This window comes from Rhipicephalus microplus, chromosome 8 (assembly GCF_043290135.1).
Source record: "Rhipicephalus microplus isolate Deutch F79 chromosome 8, USDA_Rmic, whole genome shotgun sequence".
Classification (NCBI taxonomy): Eukaryota; Metazoa; Arthropoda; class Arachnida; order Ixodida; family Ixodidae; genus Rhipicephalus; species Rhipicephalus microplus.
Genome location: NC_134707.1, coordinates 79,934,340 through 79,959,774, shown reverse-complemented (window position 1 = coordinate 79,959,774; position 25,435 = coordinate 79,934,340). Strand labels below are relative to the sequence as shown.

The following is a 25,435-nucleotide window of genomic DNA, read 5'->3' as shown; positions in this document are numbered from 1 at the left end:
AACTAATAAAAAGTTCATTCCACAGGTGAGGCTCGAAATCAGAACTTCGGCATAGCTGACGAGAACTGTCGTGTAAGTACCGTGCGCTAAGCGATTGCGCCACTGGGGAACACAGTCGCACGTAGGAGTGGTGCCTTCAAGAATGTTCCCTGCACATACCACCAGTGAACAAATGTTTTCGAACCAGGAAGTCACCAGCTTCGAGTATGCAATTAACCTCATGACTAATTATGGCAACTAATAAAAATTTCATTCCCCAGGTGAGGCTCGAACTCACAACCCAGGCTTAGCTCACGTTAACTGTCGCGTAAGTATGGTGCGCTAACCAATTGCGCCACTGGAGATACGGTTGCACGTAGGAGTGTTTCCTTTAGTACTGTTGTCTACACACAACTCCAGTAAACAAGTGTTTTCGAGACAGGCAGTCGCCAGCATTGAGTATACAATTAACCTTATGACTAAATACGAAAACTAATAAACATTTTATTCCCAGGGAGGCTCGAACTCACAAGCACGCCATAGCTAACGAAAACTGCCGTATAAGTACCGTGCGCTAAGCAATTGCGCCTTTGGGGAACAAGGTCGCACGTAGGAGCGGTGCCTTAAAGAATGATTCCTGAACATACCCTCAGTAAACAAATGTTTTCGGGACAAGTCGCCAGCTTTGAGTATACAATTAACCTCATGATTAATTATCAAAACTAATAAATATGTCATGTCCCAGGTGGGGCTCGAACTAACAACCCTGGCATAGCTCCCAAGAACTGTCGTATAAGTTCCGTGCGCCAACCAATTGCGCCACTGGGGAATACGGATGCACGTAGGAGTGTTTCCTTTAGTACTGTTGTCTACACACAACTCCAGTAAACAAATGTTTTCGAGCCAGGCAGTCGCCAGCATTGAGTATACAAGCTCATGACTAAATATGAAAACTAATAAACAGTTCATTCTTCGGATGAGGCTCGAACTCACAACCCCGGCATAGCTCACGAGAACTGTCGTGTAAGTACCGTGCGCTAAGCAATTGCGCCACTGGGGAATACGGTTGCACGTAAAAGTGTTTCCTTTAAACTGTTGTCTACACACAACTCCAGTAAACAAGTTTTTTGAGCCAGGCAGTCGCCAGCACTGAGTATACAATTAACCTCATGACAAAATATGAAAACTAATAAAAATTCATTCTCCACGTGAGGTTCGAACTCACAACCCCGGCATAGCTAACGAGAACTGTCATATGAGTGTCATGCGCTAACAAATTGTGCCACTGGGGAACACGGTCACACTTAGGAGCGGTGCCTTAAAGAATGTTTTCTGCACATATCTCCAGTAAACAACTGTTTTCGGGACAAGAAGTCGCCAGCATTGAGTATACAACATCATGACTAATTATGAAAACTAATAAACATTTCATTACCCAGTGAGGCTCGAACTCACAATCCAGGCATAGTTCACGATAACTGTCGTATAAGTACGGTGCGCTAACCAATTGCGCCACTGGGGAATACAGTTGCACTTAGGAGTGTTTCCTTTAGTACTGTTGTCTACACACAACTCCAGTACACATGTTTTCGAGCCAGGCAGTCGCCAGCATTGAGTATACAATTAACCTCATGACTAAATATGAAAACTGATATAAAGTTTATTCACCAGGGAAGCTCGAACTCACAAGCACGCCATACCTCACGAGAACTGTCGTGTAAGTACCGTGCGCTAAGCAATTGCAACACTGGGGGACACGGTCGCACGTGGGAGCGGTGCTTTAAAGAATGTTTCCTGCACACACCTTCAGTAAACAAATGTTTTCGGGACAAGAAGTCGCCAGCATTGAGTATACAACCTCATGACTAATTATGAAATAATAAAAGTATAATTCGCCAGGAGAGGCTCGAACTCACAACCCCGGCATAGCTTACGATAACTGTCGTATAAGTACCGTGCGCTAAACAATTGCGCCACTGGGGAATAGGGTTGCACGTAGAAGTGTTTCCTTTAGAAGTGTTGTCTACATACAACTCCATAAAGAAAAGTTTTCGAGCCAGGCAGTCGTCAGTATTGAGTATACAATTAACCTCATGACTAATTATGAAAACTAACAAAAATTTCAAGTCTCAGGTGGGGCTCGAACTCACAACCCGGGCACAGCTTCCGAGAACTGTCGTATAAGTACCGTGCGCTTAACAATTGCGTCACTGGGCAATATGGTTGCACATAGGAGCGCTGAAAGAATGAATGTTCGCTGCACATACCTCTAGTAAACAAATGTTTTCGAGCCAGGAAGTCGCCAGCATTGGTTATACAACCTCATGACTAATGATGAAAACTAATAAAAATTTCATTCCCAAGTAGGGCTCGAACCCGCAACCCAAGCATAGCTCTCGAGAAATGTCGTATAAGTACCGTGTGCTAACGAATTGCGTCACTGGGGAATATGGTTGCACGTAGGAGCGGTGCAAGAATGAATGTTTCCTGTACATACCCCAAGTAAACAAATGTTTTCGAGCCAGGAAGTCGCCAGTATGAGCAAAAGACCTCATGACTAAATACAAAAACAAATAAAAAGTTGATTCCCCTGGTGAGCCTCGAACTTACAACCCAGGCATAGCTCAAGAGACCCGTCGTATAAGTATGGTGCGCTAACCAATTGCGCCACAGGCGAATACAGTTGCATATAGGAGTGCTTCATTTAGTAGTGTTGTCTACACACAACTCCAGTGAACAAGTGTTTTCGAACCGGGCAGTCGCCAGCACTGAGTATACAAGTAACCTCATGACTAAATATGAAAACTAATAAAAAGTCATTCCCCAGGTGAGGCTCGAACTCACAAACCAGGCATAGCTCACGAGAACTGTCGTATAAGTACCGTGCGCTAACCAATTGCGCCACTGGGGAATACGTATGCACGTAGGAGTGTTTCCTTTAAAACTGTTGTCTACACACAACCCTACTAAACTAATGTTTTCCAGCCAGGCAGTCGCCAGCATTGAGTATACAACCTCATGACTAAATATGAAAACTAATAAAAAGTTCATTCCTCAGGTGAGGCTCGAACTCACAACCCCGGCATACCTAACGAGAACTGTCGTGTAAGTACCGTGCGCTAAGCAATTGCGCCACTGGGGAACATGGTCACACGTAGGAGCGGTGCCTTAAAGAATGTCCCTGCACATACCTTCAGTAAACAAATGTTTTCGAACCAGGAAGTCGGCAGCTTTGAGTATACAAATAACCTCATGACTAATTATGGAAACTAATAATAATTTCATTCCGCAGGTGAAGCTCGAACTCACAATCAAGGCTTAGCGCACGTTAACTGTCGTATAAGTATGGTGCGCTAACCAATTGCTCCATTGGGGAATACGGTTGCACGTAGGCGTGTGTCCTTTAGTACTGTTGTCTACACACAACTCCAGTAAACAAGTGTTTTCGAGCCAGGCAGTCACCAGCATTGAGTATACAATACCTCATGACTAAATATTAAAACTAATAAAAAATTCATCTCCAGGTGAGGCTCAAACTCACAACCTATGCATGGCTCACGATAACTGTCGTATAAGAAGGATGCGATAACGAATTGCGCCACTGGGGAATACGGTTGCACGTAAAAGTGTTTCCTTTAGTACTGTTGTCTACACACAACTCCAGTAAACAAGTGTTTTCGAGCCAGGAAGTCGCCAGCATTAACTATACAATTAACCTCATGACTAAATATTAAAAGTAATAAAAGGTTATTTGCCAGGATACGCTCGAACTCACAACCCCGGCATACCTTACGATAACAGTCGTATTAGTACCGTGCGCTAAACAATTGAGCCACTGAAGAATAGGGTTGCACGTAGAAGTGTTTCCTTTAGGAGTGTTGTCTACACACAACTCCAGTAAAAAAAAGTTTTCGAGCCAGGCAGTTGCCAGTATTGAGTATACAATTAACCTCATGACTAAATTTGAAAGCTAATAAAAATTTAATTCCCCAGTTGAGGCTCGAACTCGCACCTCAGGCATAGCTCACGAGAACTGTCGTATTGATACCGTGCGCTAACCAATTGCGCCACTGGGGAACACGGTCACAAGTAGGAGCAGTGCTTTAAAAATGTTCCCTGCAGATACCTCCAGTAAACAAATGTTTTCGAGCCAGAAAGTCGCCAGCATTGAGTATACAACATCAAGACTAATGATGAAAACTAATAAAAATTTCATTCCCAAGTGGGGCTCGAACTCAGAACCCTGGCATAGCTCTCGAGAACTGTCGTATAAGTACCGTGTGCTAACCAATTGCGTCACTGGGGAATATGGCTGCACGTAGGAGCGGTGCAAGAATGAATGTTCCCTGTACATACCCCCAGTAAACAAATGTTTTCGAGCCAGGAAGTCGCCAGTATGAGTACAAGACCTTATGAATAAATACAAAAAGTAATAAAAAGTTCATTCTCCTGGTGAGGCTCGAAGTTACAACTCAGGCATAGCTCAAGAAAACCGTCGTATAAGTACGGTGCGCTAACCAATTGCGCCACTGGGGAATACGGATGCCCGTAGGAGTGTTTCCTTTAGTACTGTTGTCTACACAGAACTCCAGTAAACAAATGTTTTCGAGCCAGGCAGTCGCCAGCATTGAGTATACAACCTCATGACTAAATATGAAAACTAATAAAAAGTTCATTCCACAGGTGAGGCTCGAAATCAGAACTTCGGCATAGCTGACGAGAACTGTCGTGTAAGTACCGTGCGCTAAGCGATTGCGCCACTGGGGAACACAGTCGCACGTAGGAGTGGTGCCTTCAAGAATGTTCCCTGCACATACCACCAGTGAACAAATGTTTTCGAACCAGGAAGTCACCAGCTTCGAGTATGCAATTAACCTCATGACTAATTATGGCAACTAATAAAAATTTCATTCCCCAGGTGAGGCTCGAACTCACAACCCAGGCTTAGCTCACGTTAACTGTCGCGTAAGTATGGTGCGCTAACCAATTGCGCCACTGGAGATACGGTTGCACGTAGGAGTGTTTCCTTTAGTACTGTTGTCTACACACAACTCCAGTAAACAAGTGTTTTCGAGACAGGCAGTCGCCAGCATTGAGTATACAATTAACCTTATGACTAAATACGAAAACTAATAAACATTTTATTCCCAGGGAGGCTCGAACTCACAAGCACGCCATAGCTAACGAAAACTGCCGTATAAGTACCGTGCGCTAAGCAATTGCGCCTTTGGGGAACAAGGTCGCACGTAGGAGCGGTGCCTTAAAGAATGATTCCTGAACATACCCTCAGTAAACAAATGTTTTCGGGACAAGTCGCCAGCTTTGAGTATACAATTAACCTCATGATTAATTATCAAAACTAATAAATATGTCATGTCCCAGGTGGGGCTCGAACTAACAACCCTGGCATAGCTCCCAAGAACTGTCGTATAAGTTCCGTGCGCCAACCAATTGCGCCACTGGGGAATACGGATGCACGTAGGAGTGTTTCCTTTAGTACTGTTGTCTACACACAACTCCAGTAAACAAATGTTTTCGAGCCAGGCAGTCGCCAGCATTGAGTATACAAGCTCATGACTAAATATGAAAACTAATAAACAGTTCATTCTTCGGATGAGGCTCGAACTCACAACCCCGGCATAGCTCACGAGAACTGTCGTGTAAGTACCGTGCGCTAAGCAATTGCGCCACTGGGGAACATGGTCACACGTAGGAGCGGTGCCTTAAAGAATGTCCCTGCACATACCTCTAAGAAACAAATGTTTTCGAACCAGGAAGTCGCCGGCTTCGAGTATACAATTAACCTCATGACTAAATATGGAAACTAATAAAAATTTCATTTCCCAGTTGAGGCTCGAACTCCCGACCCTGGCATAGCTCACGATTACTGTCGTATAAGTTTCGTGGGCTAACCGATTGCGCCACTGGAAAAACGGTCGCACGATGCACTGTTTCCTTTAGTACTGTTATCTACACACAACTTCAGTAAACAAGTTTTCGAGCCAAGCAGTCGCCAGCATGGAGTATACAATTAACCTCAAGACTAAATATTAAAACTAATAAAAATTTTATTCCCCAGGGAGGCTCGAACTCACAAGCGCGCCATAGCTCACGAGAACTATCGTATAAGTACCGTGCGCTAAGCAATTGCGCCACTGGGGAACACGGTCGCACGTAGGAGCGGTGCCTTAAAGAATGTTCCCTGCACATACCTCCAGAAAACAAATGTTTTCGGGACAAGAAGTCGCCAGCATTGAGTGTACAACCTCATGACCAATTATGAAAACTAATAGAAATTTCATTCCCCAGATGAGGCTCGAACTCACAACCCTGGCATAGCTCACGATTACTGTCGTATAAGTTTCGTGGGCTAACCGATTGCGCCACTGGAAACACGGTCGCACGATGGACTGTTTCGTTTAGTACGGTTGTCTACACACAACTTCAGTAAACAAGTTTTCGAGCCAAGCAGTCGCCAGCATGGAGTATACAATTAACCTCAAGACTAAATATGAAAACTAATAAAAATTTTATTCCCCAGGGAGGCTCGAACTCACAAGCACGCCATAGCTAACTAAATCTGTCGTATAAGTATCGTGCGCTAAGCAATTGCGCCGCTGGGGAACAAGGTCGCACGACGGAGCGGTGCCTTAAAGAATGATCCCTGAACATACCTCCAGTAAACAAATGTTTTCGGCACAACAAGTTGCCAGCTTTGAGTATACAATTAACCTCATGAATAATTATGAAAACTAATAAAAATTTAATTCCCAAGGTGAGGCTCGAACTCACAACTCCGGCACAGCTCACGAGAAATGTCGTATAAGTACCGTGCACTAACCAATTGCGCCACTGGAGAACGCGGTCGCACGTAGGAACGGTGAATTAAAGAATGTTCTCTGCACATACCTCCAGTAAACAAATGTTTTCGAGCCAGGGTGTCGCCAGTATGAGTACACAACCTCATGACTAAATATGAAAAATAATAAAAATTTCATTCCCCAGGTGAAGCTCGAACTCACAACCCAGGCATGGCTCACGATAACTGTCGTATAAGAAGGGTGCTATAACCAATTGCGCCACTGGGGAATACGGTTGCACGTAAAAGTGTTTCCTTTAGTACTGTTGTCTACACACAACTTCAGTTAACAAGTGTTTTCGAGCCAGGCAGTCGCCAGCATAGAGTATACAATTAACCTCATGCCTAATAATGAAAACTAACAAAAATTTCAGTTCCCAGGCATGGCTCGAACTCACAACCCAGGCATAGCTCACAATAAGTGTCGTATAAGTACCGTGCGCTAACCAATTGTGCCACTGGGGAACACAGTCACACGTAGGAGCGGTGCCTTAAGGAATGTTCCCTGCACAAACCTCCAGTAAACAAATGTTTTCGAAACAGGAAGTCGGCAGCTTTGAGTATACAAATAACCTCATGACTAATTATGGAAACTAATAATAATTTCATTCCCCAGGTGAAGCTCGAACTCACAATCAAGGCTTAGCGCACGTTAACTGTCGTATAAGTATGGTGCGCTAACCAATTGCTCCATTGGGGAATACGGTTGCACGTAGGCGTGTGTCCTTTAGTACTGTTGTCGACACACAACTCCAGTAAACACGTGTTTTCGAGCCAGGCAGTCACCAGCATTGAGTATACAATACCTCTTGACTAAATATTAAAACAAATAAAAAATTCATCTCCAGGTGAGGCTCAAACTCACAACCCATGCATGGCTAACGATAACTGTCGTATAAGAAGGATGCGATAACGAATTGCGCCACTGGGGAATACGGTTGCACGTAAAAGTGTTTCCTTTAGTACTGTTGTCTACACACAACTCCAGTAAACAAGTGTTTTCGAGCCAGGAAGTCGCCAGCATTAACTATACAATTAACCTCATGACTAAATATTAAAAGTAATAAAAGGTTATTTGCCAGGAGAGGCTCGAACTCACAACCCCGGCATACCTTACGATAACAGTCGTATTAGTACCGTGCGCTAAACAATTGAGCCACTGAAGAATAGGGTTGCACGTAGAAGTGTTTCCTTTAGGAGTGTTGTCTACACACAACTCCAGTAAAGAAAAGTTTTCGAGCCAGGCAGTTGCCAGTATTGAGTATACAATTAACCTCATGACTAAATTTGAAAGCTAATAAAAATTTAATTCCCCAGTTGAGGCTCGAACTCGCAACTCAGGCATAGCTCACGAGAACTGTCGTATTAAACCGTGCGCTAACCAATTGCGCCACTGGGGAACACGGTCGCACGTAGGAGCAGTGCTTTAAAAATGTTCCCTGCAGATACCTCCAGTAAACAAATGTTTTCGAGCCAGAAAGTCGCCAGCATTGAGTATATAACATCAAGACTAATGATGAAAACTAAAAAAAATTTCATTCCGAAGTGGGGCTCGAACTCAGAACCCTGGCATAGCTCTCGAGAACTGTCGTATAAGTACCGTGTGCTAACCAATTGCGTCACTGGGGAATATGGCTGCACGCAGGAGCGGTGCAAGAATGAATGTTCCCTGTACATACCCCCAGTAAACAAATGTTTTTGAGCCAGGAAGTCGCCAGTATGAGTACAAGACCTCATGAATAAATACAAAAAGTAATAAAAAGTTCATTCTCCGGGTGAGGCTCGAAGTTACAACCCAGGCATAGCTCAAGAAAACCGTCGTATAAGTACGGTGCGCTAACCAATTGCGCCACTGGGGAATACGGATGCCCGTAGGAGTGTTTCCTTTAGTACTGTTGTCTACACAGAACTCCAGTAAACAAATGTTTTCGAGCCAGGCAGTCGCCAGCATTGAGTATACAACCTCATGACTAAATATGAAAACTAATAAAAAGTTCATTCCACAGGTGAGGCTCGAACTCACAACTTCGGCATAGCTGACGAGAACTGTCGTGTAAGTACCGTGCGCTAAGCGATTGCGCCACTGGGGAACACGGTCACACGTAGGAGCGGTACCTTAAAGAATGTTCCGTGCACATACCTCCAGTAAACAAATGTTTTCGAACCAGGAAGTCGCCAGCTTTGAGTATACAATTAACCTCATGACAAATATGGAAACTAATAAAAATTTCATTCCCCAGGTGAGGCTCGAACTCACAACCCAGGCTTAGCTCACGTTAACTGTCGTATAAGTATGGTGCACTAACCGATTGCGCCTATGGGGAATACGGTTGCACGTAGAAGTGTTTCCTTTAGTACTGTTGTCTACATACAACTCTAGTAAACAAGTGTTTTTGAGCCAGGCAGTCGCCAGCATCAAGTGTACAATTAACCTCATGACTAAATATGAAGACTAATAAAAATTTCGTTCCCCTGGTGAGGCTCGAACTCACAACTCGGCATAGCTCCTGAGAACTGTGGTATAAGTACCATGGGCTAACCAATTCCGCCACTTGAAATACGGTTGCACGTAGGAGCGGTGCCTTAAAGAAGGTTCCCTGCACATACCTCCAGTAAACAAATGTTTTCGAACCAGGAAGACGCCAGCTTTGAGCATACAAACAACCTGACGTATAATTATGAAAACTAATAAAAATTTCATTCTAAGGTGAGCTCGAACTCACAACCCCGGCATAGCTCACAATAACTGTCGTTTAAGTACGGTGCGCTAACCAATTGCGCCACTGGGGAACACGGTCGCACTTAGGAGCGGTGCCTAAAGAATGTGCCCTGCACATACGCCCAGTAAACAAACGTTTTCGAGCGAGGAAGTCCCCAGTATGAGTACACAACCTCATGACTAAATATGAAAGCTAATAAAAATTTCCTTCCCCAGGTGAGGGTCGAACTCGCAACCCAGGCATAGTTCACGATAACTGTCGTATAAGTACGGTGCGCTAACCAATTGCGCTACTGGGGATTACAGTTGTATGTAGGAGTGTTTCCTTAAGTAATGTTGTGTGCACACAACTCCAGTAAAAAATGTTTTCGAGCCAGGCAGACGCCAGCATTGAGTATGCAATTAACGTCATGCCTAATAATGAAAACTAATAAAAATTTCATTCCCCAGGTGAGGCTCGAACTCACAACCCAGGCATAGCTCACGATAATTGTCGTATAAGTACGGTGCGCTAACCGATTGCACCACTGGGGAATAGGGTCGCACGCAGGAATGAGCCTTATAGAATGTTCCGTGCACATACCTCCAGTAAACAAATATTTTCGAGCCAGGGTGTCGCCAGTATGAGTACACAACCTCATGACTGAATATGAAAACTATTAAAAAAATTATGGCATATTCACGGGGTGAATGATGATGAATGGGCAAAGCTCCGGAGGGATTCATCGGTAAACTGTGAATTTTCCGTGTAATTCGCCCAGACGATCATCATGTAAAGACGTGAGAAACGCTGTGTGTGTATATACACAAATCAACTTTGATTTGTTCTTAGACGATGGATGGCTTGCGATGTCCCTTCATTATGACGGCTTTATGGTCTGTGAAATGAAGGGAGAGTGGTTCCTGTATGGGTTGCAGTGGGCAATTTGCAAATACTAGGTCTATGCATGTTCCTCGGATCGTGGTAAGTTTCATATGGTCAAACGATATACGTCTGAGTGCATATCTAGAAGTCATATGTTGGATAAGCCAATTATTGTCTATGATAGCCCCGTTAAAGTCTCCAAGTAGTACAAATGGTCCATTCTTGTATTTGTTCTCATAATTTCGTAACGCAGTGTCTATGAATGTCTTGATGTTCCCGGACGACAGGTTGGGTGCGAAGTACATGGTCATGAGGACGATTCCAGAGTCAAAGAGTTTGATGGCTGCATATTCTCCGTTTTGGCTTTGACTCGTGAGTGGTAGTCTGATTTCTTCAGCCGTTTCCGTTTGCCTCACGTAGATGGCGACACCACCTGCAGGACGTTCTGATTCATCAGTACACACGACGGGAACGTATCCTTTGATGAACAATCTCGTCACGTTCCAAGTCTCGGTAAAGCACAGCACGTCGACTGCATAACATCTTGCATCTTTTCATCATCAGCTACAAGTACCACCATCTAGTAAACACTACAAGAACTAAACGAGAGGTGGCTACATACAGGAGACGGTACCGCCATCTAGTGAACACTGCAAGAACTAAACTAGAGGTGGCTACATACAGGGTACGGTACCGCCATCTAGTGAACACTGCAAGAACTAAACTAGAGGTGGCTACACACAGGCTTTAGGGGACGCACAGCCCACGCCCTAAGGAGCTTCGCCCCTAAAAACTCATTCCCCAGGTGAGGCTCGAACTCACAACCCAGGCATGGCTCACGATAGCTGTCGTATAAGAAGGGTGCGATAACAAATTGCGCAACTGGGGAATAGGGTTGCACGTAGAAGTGATTCCTTTAGTACTGTTGTCTACACACAACTCCAGTAAAGAAACGTTTTCGAGCCAGGCAGTCGCCAGTATTGAGTATACAATTAACCTCATGACTAAATTTGAAAGCTTATAAAAATTTCATTCCCCCGTTGAGGCTCGAACTCACAACCCTGGCATAGCTCAAGATTACTGTCGTATAAGTTTCGTGCGCTAACCGATTGCGCCACTGGGGAGCATGGTCACACGTAGGAGTGGTGCCTTAAAGAATGTTCCCTGCACATACCTCCTGTAAAGAAATGTTTTCGAACCAGGAAGTCGCCAGCTTTGAGTATACAATTAACCTCATGACTAATTATGAAAACCAATAAAAATTCATTCCCCAGGTGAGGCTCGAACTCACAACCCCGGCATAGCTCACGAGAACTGTCGTATAAGTACCGTGCGCTAACCAATTGCGCCACTGGGGAATACGGATGCACGTAGGAGTGTTTCCTTTAGTACTGTTGTCTACATACAACTCCAATAAACAAATGTTTTCGAGCCAGGCAGTCGCCAGCATTGAGTATACAACCTCATGACTAAATATGAAAACTAATAAAAAGTTCATTCCACAGGTGAGGCTCGAACTCACAACTTTGGCATAGCTGACGAGAACTGTCGTGTAAGTACCGTGCGCTAAGCGATTGCGCCACTGGGGAACACGGTCACACGTAGGAGCGCTGCCTTAAAGAATGTTCCCTGCACATACCTCCAGTAAACAAATGTTTTCGAACCAGGAAGTCGCCAGCTTTGAGCATACAATTAACCTCATGAATAAATATGAAAACTAATAAAACTTTCATTCCCCAGGTGAGGCTCGAACTCATAACCCAGACTTAGCTCACGTTAACTGTCGTATAAGCATGGTGCGCTAACCAATTGCTACATTGGGGAATACGGTTGCACGTAGGCGTGTTTCCTTTAGTACTGTTGTCTACACACAACCCCACTAAACAAGTGTTTTCGAGCCAGGCAGACGCCAGCATTGAGTATACAATTAACCTCATGCCTAATAATGAAAACTAATAAAAATTTAATTTACCAGGTGAAGCTCGAACTCACAACCAAGGCATAGCTCACGATAATTGTCGTATAAGTACGGTGCGCTAACCAATTGCACCACTGGGGAATACAGTTGCACGTAGGAGTGTTTCCTTTAGTTTTGTTGTCTACACACAACTCCAGTAGACAAATGTTTTCGGGACAAGTCGCCAGCTTTGAGTATAAAATTAACCTTATGAATAATTATGAAAATTAATAACAATTTAATTCCCAAGGTGAGGCTCGAAATCACAACTCCGGCATAGCTCACGAGAACTGTCGTATAAGTACCGTGCACTAACCAATTGCGCCACAGGAGAACGCGGTCGCACGTAAGAACGGTGCCTTAAAGAATGTTGCCTGCACATACCTCCAGTAAACAAATGTTTTCGAGCCAGGGTGTCGCCAGTATGAGTACACAACCTCATGACTAAATATGAAAACTAAAAAAAAAACTTATTCCCCAGGTGAGGCTCGAACTCACAACCCAGGCATACTCACGATAACTGTCGTATAAGAAGGCTGCGATAACCATTTTCGCCACTGGGGAATACTGTTGCACGTAAAAGTGTTTTCTTTATACTGTTGTCTACACACAACTCCAGTAAACAAGTTTTTTGAGCCAGGAAGTCGCCAGCACTGAGTATACAATTAACCTCATGACAAAATATGAAAAGTAATAAAAATTCATTCCCCACGTGAGGTTCGAACTCACAACCCCGGCATAGCTCACGAGAACTGTCGTATAAGTACCGTGCGCTAACCAATTGCGCCACTGGAGAATACGGATGCAGGTAGGAGTGTTTCCTTCAGTACTGTTGTCTACACACAACTCCAGTAAAATGATGTTTTCGAGCATGGCATTCGCCATCATTGAGTATACAACCTCGTGACTAAATATGAAAACTAATAAAAATTTCATTCCCCAGTTGAGGCTCGAACTCACAACCCTGGCATAGCTCACGAAAACTGACGTATAAGTACCGTGCGCTAAGCAATGGTGCCACTGGGGAACAAGGTCGCACGTAGGAGCGGTGCCTTAAAAATGATTCTGAACATACCTCTAGTAAACAAATGTTTTCAGGACAAGTCGCCAGCTTTGAGTATACAATTAACCTCATGATTAATCATGAAAACTAATAAAAGTTTCAACTCCCAGGTGAGGCTCGAACTCACTACCCAGGCATAGCTCACAATAACGGTTGTTTAAGTACGGTGCGCTAACCAATTGCGCCACTGGGGAACACGGTCGCACTTAGGAGTGGTGCCTTAAAGAGTGTTCCCTGCACATACCTCCAGTAAACAAATGTTTTCGAGCCAGGAAGTCGCCAGCGTTGAGTATACAATCAACCTCATGACTAATAATAAAAACTAATCAAAATTTCATTCCCCAGGCGAGGCTCAAACTCACAACCCAGGCATAGCTCACGATAACTGTCGTATAAGTACCGTGCGCTAACCGATTGCGGCACTGGGGAACACGGTCGCACGTAATAGTGGTGCCTTAAAGAATGTTCCCTGCACATACCTCCAGTAAACAAACGTTTTCGTGCCAGGAAGTCGCCAGCATTGAGTATACAATACACCTCATGACTAATGGAAAAAACTAATAAAAATTTCTTTCCCCATGTGAGGCTCGAGCTCACAACCCCGCCATAGCTCACGATAACTGTCGCATAAGCCCCGTGCGCTAACCAATTGAGCCACTGGGAAATACGGTGGCACTTAGGAGTAGTGGCTTAAAAATGTTTCCTGCACATACCTTCAGTAAGCATATGTTTTCGAGCCAGGAAATCGCCAGCATTGAGTATAAAATTAACCTTATGACTAAATAATAAAACTAATAAAAGTTTAATTCGCCAGGAGAGGCTCGAACTCACAACCCCTGCATAGCTTACGATAACTGTCGTATTAGTACCGTGCACTAACCAATTGCGCCACTGGAGAACGCGGTTGCACGGAAGAACGGTGCCCTAAAGAATGTTCCCTGCACATACCTCCAGTAAACAAATGTTTTCGAGCCAGGGTGTCGCCAGTATGAGTACACAACCTCATGACTAAATATGAAAACTAATAAAAAACTCATTCCGCAGGTGAGGCTCGAACTCACAACCCAGGCATGGCTCACGATAACTGTCGTATAAGAAGGGTGCGATAACCAATTGCGCCACTGGGGAATAGGGTTGCACGTAGAAGTGTTTCCTTTAGTACTGTTGTCTACACACAACTCCAGTAAAGAAACGTTTTCGAGCCAGGCACTTGCCAGTATTGAGTATACAATTAACCTCATGACTAAATTTGAAAGCTAATAAAAATTTCATTCCCCAGTTGAGGCTCGAACTCGCAACTCAGGAAGGCTCACGAGAACTGTCGTATAAAAACCATGCGCTAACCAATTCCGCCACTGGGGAACACCGTCGCACGTAGGAGCAGTGCTTTAAGAATGTTCCCTGAGCATACCTCCAGTAAACAAATGTTTTCAAGCCAAGAAGTCGCCAGCATTGAGTATACAACCTCATGACTAATGATGAAAACTAATAAAAACTTCATTCCCAAGTGGGGCTCGAACTCACAACCCATGCCTAGCTCTCGAGAACTGTCGTATAAGTACCGTGCGCTAAGCGATTGCGCCACTGGGGAACATGGTCGCAAGTAGGAGCGGTGCCTTAAAGAATGTTCCCTGCACATACCCCCAGTAAACAAATGTTCTCGGCACAGGATGTCACCAGCATTGAGTATACAACCTCATGACAAATGATGAAAACTAATAAAATTTCATTCACCAGTTGAGGCTCGAACTCACAACTCTGGCATAGCTCACGATTACTGTCGTATAAGTTTCGTGTTCTAACCAATTGCGCCACTGGGGAATATGGTCACACGTACGAGCAGTGCCTTAAAGAATGTTCCCTGCACATACGTCCAGTAAAAAAATGTTTTCGAGCCAGGATGTCCCCAGTATGAGTACACAACCTCATGACTAAATATAAAAACTAATAAAATTACCTTCCCCAGGTGAGGCTCGAACTCACAACCGAGGCATAGTTCACGATAACTGTCGTATAAGCACAGTGCGCTAACCAATTGCGCCACTGGGGTATAGTGTACTCGTAGGAGTGTTTCCTTTAGTACTGTTGTCTACACACAACTCCAGTAAACAAATGTTTTCGAGCTAGGCAGTCACCAGAATTCAGTTATCAATTAACCGCATGACTAAATATAAACACTAATAAAACTTTCATTCTCTAGGTGAGACTCGAACACACAACCCCAGCATAGCTCACGAGAACTGTCGTATAAGTATCATGCGCTAACAAATTGTGCCACTGGGGAACACGGTCACACTTAGGAGCAGTGCCTTAAAAAGTGTTTTCTGCACATATCTCCAGTAAACAAATGTTTTCGGGACAAGAAGTCGCCAGCATTGAGTATACAACATCATGACTAATTATGAAAACTGATAAACATTTCATTACCCATTGAGGCTCGAACTCACAATCCAGGCATAGTTCACGATAACTGTCGTATAAGTACCGTGCGCCAACCAATTGCGCCACTGGGGAATACGGATGCACGTAGGAGTGTTTCCTTTAGTACTGTTGTCTACACACAACTCCAGTAAACAAATGTTTTCCAGCCAGGCAGTCGCCAGCATTGAACATACAACCTCATGACAAATGATGAAAACTAATAAAAATTTCATTCCCCAGTTGAGGCTCGAACTCACAACCCTGGCATAGCTCACGATTACTGTCGTATAAGTTTCGTGGGCTAACCGATTGCGCCACTGGAAACACGGTCGCACGTTGGACTGTTTCCTTTAGTACTGTTGTCTACACACAACTTCAGTAAACAAGTTTTCAAGCCAAACAGTCGCCAGCATGAAGTATACAATTAACCTCAAGACTAAATATGAAAACTAATAAAAATTTTATCCCCAGGGAGGCTCGAATTCACAAGCACGCTATAGCTAATGACAACTGTCGTATAAGTGCCGTGCGCAAAGCAGTTGCGCCACTGGGGAACAAGGTCGCATGTAGGAACGGTGCCTTAAAGAATGTTCCCTGCACATACCTCCAGTAAACAAATGTTTTCGAGCCAGGGTGTCGCCAGTATGAGTAGAAACCTCATGACAAATTATGAAATATAATACAAATTTCATTCCCCAGGTGAGGCTCGAACTCACAACCCAGGCATAGCTCACGATAACTGTCGTATAAGTACGGTGCGATAACCAATTGCACCAATGGGGAATACGGTTGCAAGTAGGAGGGTTTCCTTTAGTAGTGTTGTCTATACACAACTCCAGTAAACAAATGTTTTCGTGCCAGGCAGTCGCCAGCATTCGGTATACAATTAACCTCATGACTAAATACGAAAACTAATGAAAATTTTATTCCCCAGGGACGCACGAACTCACAACCACGCCAAAGCGCACGAGAAATGTCGTATAAGTACCGTGGGCTAAGCAATTGCGCCACTGGGAAGCACGGTCGCAAGTAGGAGCGGTGACCTAAACAATGTTCCCTGCACGTACATCCAGTAAACAAATGTTTTCGGGACAGGAAGTCACCAGCAATGAGTATACTACCTCATGACTAATGATGAAAACTAATGAAAATTTCATTCCCCAGGTGAGGCTCGAACTCACAACCCTGGCATAGCTCACGAAAACTGTCGTATAAGTACCGTGCGCTAACCAATTGCGCCACTGGGGAACAGGGTTGCACGTAGGAGCGGTGCCTTAAAGAATGTTCTGTGCACATACCTCCAGTAAGCAAATGTTTTCGAGCCAGGAAGTCGCCAGTATGAGTACACAACCTCATGACTAAATATGAAAACTAATAAAAAATTCATTCCCCAGGTGAGGCTCGAACTCACAACTCCGGCATAGCTCACGAAAACTGTCGTATAAGTACCGTGCGCTAACCAATTGCGTCACTGGTGAGCACGGTCGCACGTAGGAGCGGAGCCTTAAAGAATGTTCCCTGCGCATACCTTCAGTAAACAAATGTTTTCGAGCCAGGAAGTCGCCAGTATGAGTATACAACCTCATGACTGATTATGAAAACCAGTAAATATTTCATTCCGCAGGTGAGGCTCGAACTCTCAACCCCGGCATAGCTCACGAGAACTGTCGTGTAAGTACCATGCGCTAACCAATTGCGCCACTGGGGAACATGGTTACACGTAGTAGCGGTGCCTTAAAGAATGTCCCTGCACATACCTCCAGTAAACAAATGTTTTCGAACCAGGAAGTCGCCAGCTTTGAGTATAAAATTAACCTCATGACTAATTATGGAAACTAATAAAAACTTCATTCCCAAGGTGAGGCTCGAACTCACAAACCAGGCTTAGCTCACGTTAACTGTCGTATAAGTATGGTGCGCTAACCAATTGCGCCACATGGGTATACGGTTGCACGTAGGAGTGTTTCCTTTAGTACTGTTGTCTACACACAACTCCAGTAAACAAGTGTTTTTGAGCCAGACAGTCGCCAGCATTGAGTATACAATTAACCTCCTGACTAAATACGAAAACTAATAAAAATTTTATCCCCAGGGAGGCTCGAACTCACAAGCACGCCATAGCTTAGGAGAACTATCGTATAAGTACCGTGCGCTAAGCAATTTCGCCACTGGGGAACAAGGTCGCACTTAGGAGCGGTGCCTTAAAGAATGTTTTTTGCACATACCTCCAGTAAACAAATGTGTTCGGGACAACAAGTCGCCAGCTTTGAGTATACATTTAACCTTATGACTAATTATGAACACTAATAAAAATTAAATTCCCAAGGTGAGGCTCGAACTTACAACGCCGGCATAGCTCACGAGAACTGTCGCATAAGTACCGTGCACTAACCAAGTGCCCCACTGGGGAACGTGGTCGCACGGAGGAATGGTGCCTTAAAGAATGTTCCCAGAACATACCCTCAGTAAACAAATGTTTTCGGGACAGGTCGCCAGCTTTGAGTATACAATTAACCTCATGATTAATTATGAAAACTAATAAAAATTTCATACCACAGGTGGGGCTCGAACTCACAACCCCGGCATAGCTCCCGAGAACTGTCGTATAAGTACCGTGCGCCAACCAATCGCGCCACTGGGGAATACGGATTCACGTAGGAGTGTTTCCATTAGTACTGTTGTCTACACACAACTCCAGTAAACAAATGTTTTCCAGCCAGGCAGTCGCCAGCATTGAACATACAACCTCATGACAAATGATGAAAACTAATAAAAATTTCATTCCCCAGTTGAGGCTCGAACTCACAACCCTGGCATAGCTCACGATTACTGTCGTATAAGTTTCGTGGGCTAACCGATTGCGCCACTGGAAACACGGTCGCACGTTGGACTGTTTCCTTTAGTACTGTTGTCTACACACAACTTCAGTAAACAAGGTTTCAAGCCAAACAGTCGCCAGCATGAAGTATACAATTATCCTCAAGACTAAATATGAAAACTAATAAAAATTTTATACCCCAGGGAGGCTCGAACTCACAAGCACGCTATAGCTAACGACAACTGTCGTATAAGTGCCGTGCGCAAAGCAGTTGCGCCACTGGGGAACAAGGTCGCACGTAGGAGCGGTGCCTTAAAGAATGTTCTGTGCACATACCTCCAGTAAACAAATGTTTTCGAGCCAGGAAGTCGCCAGTATGAGTACACAACCTCATGACTAAAAATGAAAACTAATAAAAATTTCATTCCCCAGGTGAGGCTCGAACTCATAACTCCGGCATAGCTCACGAAAACTGTCGTATAAGTACCGTGCGCTAACCAAATTGCGTCACTGGTGAGCACGGTCGCACGTAGGAGCGGAGCCTTAAAGAATGTTCCCTGCGCATACCTTCAGTAAACAAATGTTTTCGAGCCAGGAAGTCGCCAGTATGAGTATACAACCTCATGACTAATTATGAAAACCAGTAAATATTTCATTCCGCAGGTGAGGCTCGAACTCTCAACCCCGGCATAGCTCACGAGAACTGTCGTGTAAGTACCATGCGCTAACCAATTGCGCCACTGGGGAACATGGTTACACGTAGTAGCGGTGCCTTAAAGAATGTCCCTGCACATACCTCCAGTAAACAAATGTTTTCGAACCAGGAAGTCGCCAGCTTTGAGTATAAAATTAACCTCATGACTAATTATGGAAACTAATAAAAACTTCATTCCCAAGGTGAGGCTCGAACTCACAACCCTGGCATAACTCACGATTACTGTCGTATAAGTTTCGTGGGCTAACCGATTGCGCCACTGGAAACACGGTCGCACGTTGGACTGTTTCCTTTAGTACTGTTGTCTACACACAACTTCAGTAAACAAGGTTACGAGCCAAACAGTCGCCAGCATGAAGTATACAATTAACCTCAAGACTAAATATGAAAACTAATAAAAATTTTATACCCCAGGGAGGCTCGAACTCACAAGCACGCTACAGCTAACGACAACTGTCGTATAAGTGCCGTGCGCAAAGCAGTTGCGCCACTGGGGAACAAGGTCGCACGTAGGAACGGTGCCTTAAAGAATGTTCCCTGCACATACCTCCAGTAAACAAATGTTTTCGAGCCAGGGTGTCGCCAGTATGAGTAGAAACCTCATGACAAATTATGAAACATAATACAAATTTCATTCCCCAGGTGAGGCTCGAACTCACAACCCAGGCATAGCTCACGATAACTGTCGTATAAGTACGGTGCGATAACCAATTGCACCAATTGGGAATACGGTTGCAAGTAGGAGGGTTTCCTTTAGTAGTGTTGTCTACACATAACTCCAGTAAACAAATGTTTTCGTGCCAGGCAGTCGCCAGCATTCGGTATACAATTAACCTCATGACTAAATACGAAAACTAATGAAAATTTTATTCCCCAGGGACGCACGAACTCACAACCACGCCAAAGCGCACGAGAAATGTCGTATAAGTACCGTGCGCTAAGCAATTGCGCCACTGGCAAGCACGGTCGCAAGTAGGAGCGGTGACCTAAACAATGTTCGCTGCACGTACATCCAGTAAACAAATGTTTTCGGGACAGGAAGTCACCAGCAATGAGTATACTACCTCATGACTAATGATGAAAACTAATGAAAATTTCATTCCCCAGGTGAGGCTCGAACTCACAACCCTGGCATAGCTCACGAAAACTGTCGTATAAGTACCGTGCGCTAACCAATTGCGTCACTGGTGAGAACGGTCGCACGTAGGAGCGGAGCCTTAAAGAATGTTCCCTGCGCATACCTTCAGTAAACAAATGTTTTCGAGCCAGGAAGTCGCCAGTATGAGTACACAACCTCATGAATAATTATGAAAACTAATACAAATTTCATTCCCCAGGTGAGGCTCGAACTCACAACCCAGGCATAGCTCACGATAACTGTCGTATAAGTGCGGTGTGATAACCAATTGCGCCAATGGGGAATAAGGTTGCACGTGGGATATTTCCTTTAGTACTGTTGTCTACACAACCGCAGTAAACAAATCTTTTCGAGCCAGGCAGTCAGCAGCATTGAGTATACAATTAATCTCATGACTAAATATGAATACTGATAAAAATCTCATTCCCCAGGTGAGGCTCGAACACACAAGCACGTCATAGCTAACGAGAACTGTCGTATAAGTACCGTGCGCTAAGCAATTGCGCCACTGGGGAACACGGTCGCAAGTAGGAGCGGTGCCCTAAAGAATGTTCCCTGCACATACCTCCTGTAAACAAATGTTTTCGGGAAAGGAAGACGCCAGCATTGAGTATACAACCTCATGACTAAAGAGGATAACTAAAAAAAATTTCTTTCTCCAGGTGAGGCTCGAACACACAACCCCGATGCAGCTCACGAGAACTGTCGTATAAGTATCGTGCGCTAACCAGTTTCGCCACTTGGGAAGACGGTTTCAAGTAGGAGCGGTGCCTTAAAGAATGTTCCCTGCACATACCTCCAGTAAACAAATGTTTTTGGGAGAATAGTCGCCAGCATTGTGTAAAGAACCTCATGACTAAATATGAAAACTTAAAAAAATTTCATTCCCCAGGTGATGCTCGAACTCACAGCCCAGGCATAGCTCATGATAACTGTCGTATAAGTACGGTGCGCTAACCAATTGCGCCGCTGGGGATTACAGTTGCACTTAGGAGTGTATCCTTTAGTACTGTTGTCTACACACAACTCCAGTAAACAAATGTTTTCGAGCCAGGCAGTCGCCAGTATTGAGTATACAAGTAACCTCATACGAAAACAAATAAAAATTTAATTCCCCAGGTGAAGCTCGAACGCACAACGCCGGCATAGCTCACGAAAACTGTCGTATAAGTACCGTGCGCTAACCAATTGCGCCACTGGGGAACACGGTCGCACGTAGGAGCGGTGCCTTAAAGAATGTTCCCTGCACATACTTCCAGTAAACAAATGTTCTCGAGCCAGGAAGTCGCCAGTATGAGTACACAACCTCATGAATATTTATGAAAACTAATAAAAATTTAATTCCCCAGGTGATGCTCGAACTCACAACCCAGGCATATCTCACGATAACTGTCGTATAAGTGCGGTGCGATAACCAATTGCGCTAATGGGGAACACGGTTGCACGTGGGAGTGTTTCCTTTAGTACTGTTGTCTACACACAACTGCAGTAAACAAATGTTTTCGAGCCAGGCAGTCACCTGCATTGAGTATACAATTAACCTCACGACTAATAATGAATACTAATAAAAATTTTGATTCCCCAGGTGAGGCTCGAACACAAAAGCACGCCATAGCTAATGAGAACTGTCATATAAGTACCGTGCGCTAAGCAATATCGCCACTAGGGAACAAGGTCGCAAGTAGGAGCGGTGCCTTAAAAAATGTTCCCTGCACATACCTCCAGTAAACAAATGTTTTCGCGACAGGAAGTCGCCAGCATTGAGTATACAACCTCGTGACTAAAGATGATAACTAACAAAAATTTCTTTCCCCAGGAGAGGCTCGAACACACAACCCCGACATAGCTCACGAGAACTGTCGTATAAGTATCGTGCGCTAACCAATTGCGCCACTGGGGAAGACGGTCGCACTTAGGAGCGGCGCCTTAAAGAATGTTTTCTGCACATACCTCCAGTAAACAAATGTTCTCGTGACAAGAAGTCGCCAGCTTTGAGTATACAAATAACTCATAACTAATTATGAAAAATAATAAAACTTTCATGTCCCAGGTGGTGCTCGAACTCACAACCTCGGTGTGATGGTTAAGGGACGTTCGTCACTATGTTTGTCTATAGCGGACGAGAAAGGATTAACATGAACTTTTTATTTCATGGCATGGGTGGAACGGCTGACGGGGCACGGATACGCAACCGTGTGCAGCGCCGTTGAGTCGGACGTCGCGGCCAACCCAGCAGTCAGGGTCGCCACTCCGGAGGTCCAGGATCAGGCCATGGCTCACGACGACCACACCCGGTAGGCCTCGTCCACGAACCATCTCCCAACCACTGCACCCAGGCAGGAGCCGTTCAGCAAGTCTCGGCCTTGGACCTTGAACAGACACACCGGAGCTCGACCTGGCTGACACGTACGGGTCTCACGTCCGGCTCAGCAACGCTGCCAGGAACTCGTCCTCTCGAGCGGCGCACCACTTCCTCTGCCTTCGTGGCCTCAATCCTCGAGCTCTCTTTTCCGCATATTCCTTCTTCTTGGCCAGGGCACCGCCAGGTACCCTCGGGTGCACACTGCAGCTAATGAGCTCGTGGCCCACGTCCAAGTCTGGCGCATCACTCGGCACCGCTCGACGATCCTAGATTCAGCCAGCAACTCCCCTGGCATCTGAATCCTCGGCCACCCTGAATCCTCGCCCGGCTCCGTGCTCCTCTGTGCGCACTCCCGCGTCTCGCCCGGCAAAACATCTCGCTCGTCCCTTGCCGAAGTGCGACGCTCTGGTGACACCGGCGCTTGATGGCATGGGTGCGGCCACGGAGCAGTCAACCCGCATCGGAGACGCGATGCTCCATGCGGGGCATGGCCAGCCCGTCCAGCGAAGAGCGTGCGCCGAGACGCGATGCTCGACGCAACCATGACCATTAGCCAGGCCACGTTCATCGCTGTGTCGAACGGCTGACCGTGGAGACGCCTCGCCGAGATCCGCGATGCCCTCGGCAAGGAAGAGAACAGCAGGCCAGGCCGCGCCCCGAGATGCAGTACTCGTGCCGGCACTGCCACCCCAGCTGGTGGTTGGACGGCAGCAGCGTGGATGGCCGCGTTCCCTGGCCGGAACCTGGCTCGCCTGCGTCCGACGCTTCGGCCCGCTGTCTCCCGTCTGCCGCTGCTCCGGCTCGTCCCCAGCCACAAAGCCCACTGCCACGTGATGGTCGCCCGTGGCCCAATCGTGGCACGCCACCTCTATGGGCCACCACAGGTCATCAGCTGATTCGCTTACACTCACGCGCACATTACACGCGCCTTGCCCCATACTTTTGTCGTTGTCGTTTTCTTCACTCATCACAATAACCCCTCGCTCAAGAAAGTTGTTTCAGCCAAAGAACTTTTCTCACAATACACAGTGATGAGGAAGATCAGTCCCGTAGACTCACGACTCTCGAGCAGTGGTGGCGGAGATGCCTGGACCAGCGCGGCCTCGGGCCTCATTTTCGAGCTCTCTGACCCCTCATTTCTTTTTCCTCTGCGCTCACCCATGCTATAAAATATCTCCACTCAGCCCCATCTCCTTCCCTAGCTCAACTAGCTTTCTCTTGTCGTCCATTCTCGTCGGCCACACGCAAACAACGTGAGGCTCTCAGAAGTAACGCGAGAGCTTAATCCTGGCAGGCTCGCCATTTGTTGTGATGGTTAAGGGACGTTCGTCACTATGTTGTCTATAGCGGACGAGAAAGAATTAACATGAACTTTTTATTTCATGGCATGGGTGGAACGGCTGACGGCGCACAAATACGCTACCGTGTGCAGCGCCGTTGAGTCGGACGTCGCGGCCAACCCAGCAGTCAGGGTCGCAACTCCGGAGGTCCAGGATCAGGCCATGGCTCACGACGACCACACCCGGTAGGCCTCGTCCACGAACCTGTTCCCGGCCACTGCACCCAGACAGGAGCCGTTCAGCAGGTCTCGGCCTTGGACCTTGAACAGACCCACCGGAGCTCGACCTGGCTGACACGTACGGGTCTCACGTCCGGCTCAGGAACACTGCCAGGAACTCGTCCTCACGAGCGGCGCACCGCTTCCTCTGCCTTCGTGGCCTCAATCCTCAAGCTCTCTTTTCCGCACGTTCCTTCTTCTTGGCCAGGGCACCGCCAGGTACCCTCGGGTGCACACTGCAGCTCATGAGCTCGTTGCCCACGTCCGAGTCTGGCGCATCACTCGGCACCACTCGGCGATCCTAGATTCAGCCAGCAACTCCCCTGGCATCTGAATCCTCGGCCACCCTGAATCCTCGCCCGGCTCCGTGCTCCTCTGTGTGCACTCCCGCGTCTCGCCCGGCAGAACATCTCGCTCGTCCCTTGCTGAAGTGCGACGCTCTGGTGACACCGGCGCTTGATGGCATGGGTGCGGCCACGGAGCAGTCAACCCGCATCAGAGACGCGATGCTCCATGCAGGGCATGGTCAGCCCGTCGAGCGAAGAGCGTGCGCCGAGACGCGATGCTCGACGCAACCGTGACCATTAGACAGGCCACGTTCATCGCTGTGTCGAACGGCTGACCGTGGAGACGCCTCGCCGAGATCCGCAATGCCCTCGGCAAGAAAGAGAACAGCAGGCCATGCCGCGCCCCGAGATGCAGTACTCGTGCCGGCACTGCCGCCCCAGCTGGTGGTACGACGGCAGCAGCGTGGACGACCGCGTTCCCTGGCCGGAACCTGGCTCGCCTGCGTCCGACGCTTCGGCCCGCTGTCTCCCGTCCGCCGCTGCTCCGGCTCGTCCCCAGCCACAAAGCCCACTGCCACGTGATGGTCGCCCGTGGCCCAATCGTGGCACGCCACCTTTATGGGCCACCACAGGTCATCAGCCGATTCGCTGACACTCACGCGCACATTACACGCGCCTTGCAGCGCACTTCCGT

At 46.3% G+C, this 25,435-nt stretch overlaps 5 non-coding genes across 5 annotated transcripts; all 5 read right to left on the bottom strand.

The window, feature by feature from the left end:
* Positions 1 to 2,798: 2,798 nt before the first annotated feature.
* TRNAI-UAU (transfer RNA isoleucine (anticodon UAU)) lies at positions 2,799 to 2,890 on the bottom strand. Its single transcript is given in 2 exon segments — positions 2,799 to 2,834; positions 2,853 to 2,890. It is a non-coding gene; the product is annotated as a tRNA-Ile (tRNA).
* Positions 2,891 to 3,029: 139 nt separating this feature from the next.
* TRNAV-UAC (transfer RNA valine (anticodon UAC)) lies at positions 3,030 to 3,121 on the bottom strand. Its single transcript is given in 2 exon segments — positions 3,030 to 3,065; positions 3,084 to 3,121. It is a non-coding gene; the product is annotated as a tRNA-Val (tRNA).
* An 8,567-nt stretch (positions 3,122 to 11,688) lies between these two features.
* Positions 11,689 to 11,780, bottom strand: TRNAI-UAU (transfer RNA isoleucine (anticodon UAU)). Its single transcript is given in 2 exon segments — positions 11,689 to 11,724; positions 11,743 to 11,780. It is a non-coding gene; the product is annotated as a tRNA-Ile (tRNA).
* A 1,303-nt stretch (positions 11,781 to 13,083) lies between these two features.
* On the bottom strand, positions 13,084 to 13,175 carry TRNAI-UAU (transfer RNA isoleucine (anticodon UAU)). The gene is given in 2 exon segments: positions 13,084 to 13,119; positions 13,138 to 13,175. It is a non-coding gene; the product is annotated as a tRNA-Ile (tRNA).
* A 3,844-nt stretch (positions 13,176 to 17,019) lies between these two features.
* TRNAI-UAU (transfer RNA isoleucine (anticodon UAU)) lies at positions 17,020 to 17,111 on the bottom strand. Its single transcript is given in 2 exon segments — positions 17,020 to 17,055; positions 17,074 to 17,111. It is a non-coding gene; the product is annotated as a tRNA-Ile (tRNA).
* Between the last annotated feature and the right edge of the window lie 8,324 nt (positions 17,112 to 25,435).